The 6,252-nt window shown below is 44.9% G+C and overlaps 1 protein-coding gene across 2 annotated transcripts in view; it reads right to left on the reverse strand.

The window, feature by feature from the left end:
* The window catches only part of LOC139368931 (protein NDRG3-like), a 54,860-nt gene extending 48,678 nt beyond the window's left edge, over nucleotides 1-6,182 (reverse strand). Inside the window, exon 1 of one of the 2 annotated variants that reach the window (XM_071108431.1) lies at nucleotides 5,990-6,182. The gene's annotated coding sequence lies outside the window, so the exon portion shown is untranslated. The remainder of the gene's footprint in view (nucleotides 1-5,989) is intronic. The other variant, XM_071108433.1, reaches the window with a different exon arrangement.
* Nucleotides 6,183-6,252: the final 70 nt, after the last annotated feature.

Genomic DNA, 6,252 nt, shown 5'->3' on the forward strand with positions numbered 1-6,252 from the left:
CTGATGAGAGGTGAGATATGAAGTCCCATGTACTGACCTGAGAACATGGGGGGGGGGGGGGGGGGGGGAGTAACACAGCAGAGAACCTAAAAACAGCATGACCTACCATCGTTGCTGAGTGGGTGGGGGACAGCAGTAAGGTGAGCACCGTCTGGTATCCAGGACTGAGGTACATTGAACTGATTCACCCCCCCTATCGGTCATACGCAGGACCATATCTGTTTTGTGAAATTCACATGTCTTTTTTTATTTATTTCATAGTTTAAAGAAAAAAAAAAAAATGAGCAGTTTAAAGTTTAAGACTTTATTTCTCATGTTTACCTTAGAGTCTCGAAACAGATTTCACAACACCAGATTTAGTCCTAGTGTGCCACGTACTTCTTGGCTAAAAAAATGAATAAATTGTTCCATGTTGGAAGCTGTCTGGGCGGAGAGAAAACACAAATGGTCATACACACACCAGGCTACAAACAGATCAGTGAGTTTGAAACAGCCAGGTGACCACCGTTCCGTCTGTCAACCACGCCTACTTAAGTCTATGGACCCAGTGTAAGGCCTAATATGATATCCACACTGTCACTATACTGTATTAAAGATGCATGGAAGCCGGGGGGAGAGTGATGACAAAGCCCGGGGCTCTCTAGGCTCATTTATACGCACACACACACAAGTCTCAGCTGTGTGTGTGGGTGGTTTCCATTAGCGTCTCATTGTACAGAGGGGAAGAGTCTAACAAAAGGAGCCTCATTCAACCCCTTTGTCTTTGAGTTTATTTCAAAAAGGAGGACTGAACTGTCATTCCGCAGATGCAGCAGGTCCATGGGTATAATTGCAGGGCTGGAATGTGGAGGAGACAGAAACTTCCGATGCTACACAAGTGTATCACATGTAACAGTCTCTCTGCAGCAGGGGATCAAATCTAATTGTATTTGTCACATAAAATACGTGTAGACGAACAGTGAAATGCTTCCTCACGGGCCCTTCCCAACAACACGGAGAGAAAAATAATACACAATGAGGAACGACAACTTGGCTATATACCCGGGGTACCAGAACCGAGCCGATGTGCAGGGGTACAAGGAAATTGAGGTAGATATGTACATATAGGTAAGTGACTAGGCAACAGGATAGATACAAATAGTATCAGCAGAGAATGTGAAAAGTCAGAAGAGTTAATGCAAAAAGGATCCATGCAGATAGTCCGGGTAGTTAGTTGGTTAACAGTCTTATGGCTTGGGGGGGTAGAAGCTGTTCAGGGTCTTGTTGGTTCCAGACTTGCTGCATTGGTACCGCTTGCTGTGCGGTAGCAGAGAGAACAGTCTATGACTTGGGTGGCTGGAGTCTGAACATTTTTAGGGGCCTTCCGACACCATCTGCTATAGAGGTCCTGGATGGCAGGGAGCTCTGCCCCAGTGATGTACCGGGCCGTATGCACTACCCTTTGTAGCGCCTTGCGGTCGGATGCCAAGCAGTTCCCATACCACGCCATGATGCATCCAGTCAAGATGTTCTCAATGGTGCAGCTGTGTAACTTGTTAAGGATCTGAGGGTCCATGCCAAATCTTTTCAGCCTCCTGAGGGGGAAGAGGCGTTATCATGCCTTCTTCACGACTGTGTTGGGGTGTGTGGACCATGGTCATTCCTTAGTGACGTGTGTGGACCATGATCATTCCTTAGTGACATGGACACTGGGAACTTGAAACTCTTAACCAGCTCCACCACAGCTCTGACTATGTGGAGCGGGTCAAGTTCCCAGTGTTCAAGTCACTAAGGAATGATCAAATGGGCGTGTGCATCGTCGTTGGCGGTCAGGCCTACCACTTGTCTCGTCAGCAAACTTCAAAAGGTTTTGGAGTCGTGCGCGGTCACACAGTCGTGGGTGAACATGGAGTACAGGAAGGGACTAAGCACGCACCCTGAGGGGCCCCCCCGTGTTGAAGGTCTGTGTGGCGGATGTGTTGTTGCCTACCCTCACTACCTGGGGGCGGCCCGTCAGGAAATCCAGGATGCAGTTGTTCAGTCCCATGTTCCTGAGCTTAGTGATGTGCTTGGAGCTGAGCTGTAGTCAATGAACAGCATTCTCGCACAAGTGGCCCTCTTGTCCAGGTGGGAGAGGGTAGTGTGGAGTGCAATAGAGATTGCGTCGTCTGTGGATCAGTTGGGGCAGTGTGTGAATTGGAGTGGGTCCAGGGTGTCTGGAATGATGGTGTGGAGCCATGACCAGCCTTTCAAAGCATGTCATGGCTAAAGATGTGAGTGCAACGGGGAGATAGTCATTTAGACAGGTTACCCTGGCATTGTTTGGCACAGGGACTATAAACTCACGTCACTCCAGCAAGCTCAAGGTCACCAACTCATCCATGTATCTCACAAACCCACACTAAAGTGACTAAACAACTAACATGCGGGTTTATTTTATTCCAGTGCAGCCCCCAAAGTCTGTCTCTCCTCTGGCACTGGTTTCACAGTGATCCACCTGTGGAGTGCTGCCAGGTCAGGCATCGGAGTCTCCTACTCATGGTCAGCTAATGGAGAGAGAGTCTATGGGTGCCAGCCAGAATGCTAGGAGAATAAGTTTGGCAGACTGAGCACTGCAAAGTGACACACTCGTGACTCGTCTCCATTACATATTGAGGTTGGTATTCAAGACGCAACGGAGCAGACGAGGGTGACATCTGCTTCCAAAGAGAGAAGAGCTGGGGGGGAGGGGGGGTGGAGACACCCTCATCTGGCAATACAGTAAGGAGAGGGAGAGTAGCCTGGCTAGGGGACCGTGACCAAGCAGCCAGGACAGGCCACAGGAGAGGTAATAAGGCTATCCAGACGGCAAGCAAAAACCTCTGAGAGAATATTCTTTATGAGCTGTTGGGCTGGGTAACGAGCGTTTGATGTTAGCGCGTTCCTTTGCGTTGCTTTGTATTCCCCACCCTCTCTACCTGAGTAACTGTGCTTACTAATACACAGCCAAGGGACCTGCTCCTCCTGGGCAATTCTCAGCCAAGTTTGTGATGTAGAAAGGGAAAAATATCTAAATATAGAAATGCTCAGCCTAAATTACATGTGGGTATATTTGGAGCGTTTCAGCTCATCTTTATTTTAGCAGGGAGTACCATAGAGGCCAATATCTATTTTACAAAAGGTGCCCTGCCTATAGGCCGACACAATATCAGGGAGCAGCTTGTGCTTTCTCTGTTCTGTGAGACAACACCCGCTCAACCCAGTCTTGTTTAATTAATTGGTAATGCCACTGCGCAGCTCTTTACCAGGCATCTCTGCAGTGCTGCTGCTCGGACAGTGGCGGTCATGGAATTTTGTATGACGGTAATTGGCCAGCCAAATGACCACGGGCTCCGTGATAACCATTAGAATAGCAACAAATCATTTACACTCACATATTCTCCTTTCCTGACCGCATGTGCTGCCATAGAAATAGAATGAATAGACCGGGAGTCCCCATTCAAGTCAATGACGGCATAATGGGTGGACTGGCGGATGTACACTTAGGACCAAAGCAGGAAGTAAAAGCAGGAAGTGTACCCATCAACATGTGCTGTGATTTGTTGATTCAACTCAACTGACATTACAAAAACTACATTCCATGAGCCATATCAGCTAACATCATTTGAATGAGCATTCAACATTACCATGGACATTATGGCATCACAATACCAAGCAGTCATTGTGAGTGTAACCATAGCTGTGTTCGAATACCCATACTAACATACCGTATACTTAAGGAGTATCTACTACATACTATTACTTCATTTTAGTATACTGTAAACAAACGGTATGTTTCAGCTGAGCATACTAGTCGCCTGTCTGCCAGAAGTTGATACTCTTGCTAGCTTGTTAGTTAGTTAGATAGCATATAATTAATATACTGCCTGGCAAGATCGATGTATTAGTAGCCAACTAACGTTAGGTAACCAGCTAACATACGGGCGGTACATACTGCTGTAATGATATGCTGTTCGTAAGGATAGCGTAGCTAACAAATTGTCAGCCAACATTACATTGCTCAACATTTGTCGTAATTAGTTCAAAACAATGAATTTGTATCCGCTCTCGTTGGACTTTGGCTGCATATCTTCCATTATTTTCTTCAAATCTGAAAACATTGCGAAGCCACGTCCAGTTTCTGAAGAATTGCATTATGGGCCCTAAAAGTACAAAAATTGTATCCACTGCGTGTATACATCATATTTTGGAGAATTTAGTACGACATCCGGGAACTTTTGGCATACTAAATATATCCATACTATGGCCAATAAGCATACTACATACTCAATTTACATAACAAATAGTATGGTTAGTATGAGTATACGAACACTGCTCATGAGTTTAATAGTCAAAATCGCCAGGGTTAGAGGTTCCAAGCCCATTCTATTCATTGTTTGCTACAACACCTTTCTTGTTTCAGCAAGGGACAACAAAGTTATTACGTTGCTAAGAGTCCATGTTATCACAGAAACAGACTCAACCGCACGAATGCCTGGCCGGCCAGTCTTCAGTCGACTGTTCGTAAATAAATAAATGGTTATTTTACTTTCATGACGGTCTACATCACAGCTGTCAAACTCATTCCACGGAGGGCCGAGTGTCTGCTAGCATTGTTAATACGCCCGCTAGCGCCCATCCACACAGTAGCTGATGCGCAATCATAAAATATGTTGGACCTTTAGGATGACAACCTCAATCTCAACTGTGTAACGTACAATTTCACGTGGTCATTGAGTGTAATACTGAGGTTGGCTGCTGTCATTACATTGCTTAATCACAATTATATAAATTACAGACATCAACCAACCCCCTAGCAGTTATTAACTGGACAAAAACAATTGAATAAACCAAAACCACATTGAATGAAACTCAGGGGATATAAATGGGCCCAGGGGATACAATGTTCACCATTGATTACATAGTATTGATTACATAGCCTTCTTCCCCTCCAGCAGAGCTTGGCAAAGACCTCCCCAGGGCCAGCCACAGAAATAGAATCAAGGATGGAGAGAACTGTCCTGCACCACGGCTGTGCAGCAGCTGTTGTATGTAACACAAAAACAGAAACCCGGAAAATCCAGCTCAAGTACAGTAGAAGGCTTTTAGGGTACATTATAAAAAGTACATATCATTATTACAGCTTAAAAAGTACATAGATCCAAGGGCTGCAGATTATGTACAGGGATGAAGCACAATTCAACCCTCAATGTTAGTCTCTGGTCTCTGTCTGAACAGAACACCATCATGTGTGTAGGTTTACTGTATGGTTGCAGAGGCCATCTGGACTCCTAAACAGCTGTCACTAATCTCATGGCTTTGCTGGCATTTGTTTGTGTTTTTAAATCTCTGTATTTTGGGAATCTAGATTAGCAGCACGAATACACAATCAAAGGGACACTTTACCGGGGGATAGCTATGTTTAAAAGGGCATGGCTCTTCTGCCAAGGACTTGCTTCTCTCTAACTAGACATTGACAGTCCATCTCCCTAAATCCCTTGCCCTGTGTTCTGATTCTTAATGTGAAATCTTTCAAGGGAATAGGTTAACAGTATCACAATAACTATACATACACACCCAATATAGCTAGAACTAACGGTTTGGGGTGACTAGTTAGCATCTCAAGTCCTGGCTAGCTAACTTTAGCTAGGATTGCACCAAAGACAGGCTTCTCTTCCAACCACTCTCTGCTGGTCCAATGGTCGTTAACTAGCCAAGTTAAACGGTAACGTTTAGCTATTAAAACGTGTGAACATGTTAATTAAATTAAATTATAAGGATTACGCTGGGCTTCATAGATAACTAGCTTAATCAATTAACGTTGAACTAGCTAGCTACAATTAGTTAACTACTGTTAGCAGCTCGCTAACGTTGTCTAGCCGAGAACAACGCACTTTACCAAACCTTTGCTTTGGCTAAGAAAATCAACAACTGCCATACAAATATCTTAGCTACACACGGTTTATATCCGAGAATGCACCATGCTACTCACCCGTTGATTTAGGATAAAACAGTGGGGAAAGCAGTCGGACTGGCTGTCTCGTAGTGCTCGAACCGCCGGAGACCAACTGAAACCAGCAGCACGCTGATCTGACACATGAAAGGACCCTTCAACGTGTAAATGGAGACCAACTCCAATACATTTATTTTCAACCCGAACCTAGAGGATGACCAGTATGAGTGATAGGAGGTATATATACTGTGACTTCCTTCAGCTGTGTTGCTTTGTATCTGAATCAGTTTTATTTGAGAATA

Source organism: Oncorhynchus clarkii, chromosome 16 (genome assembly GCF_045791955.1).
Source record: "Oncorhynchus clarkii lewisi isolate Uvic-CL-2024 chromosome 16, UVic_Ocla_1.0, whole genome shotgun sequence".
In the NCBI taxonomy this organism is placed as follows: Eukaryota; Metazoa; Chordata; class Actinopteri; order Salmoniformes; family Salmonidae; genus Oncorhynchus; species Oncorhynchus clarkii.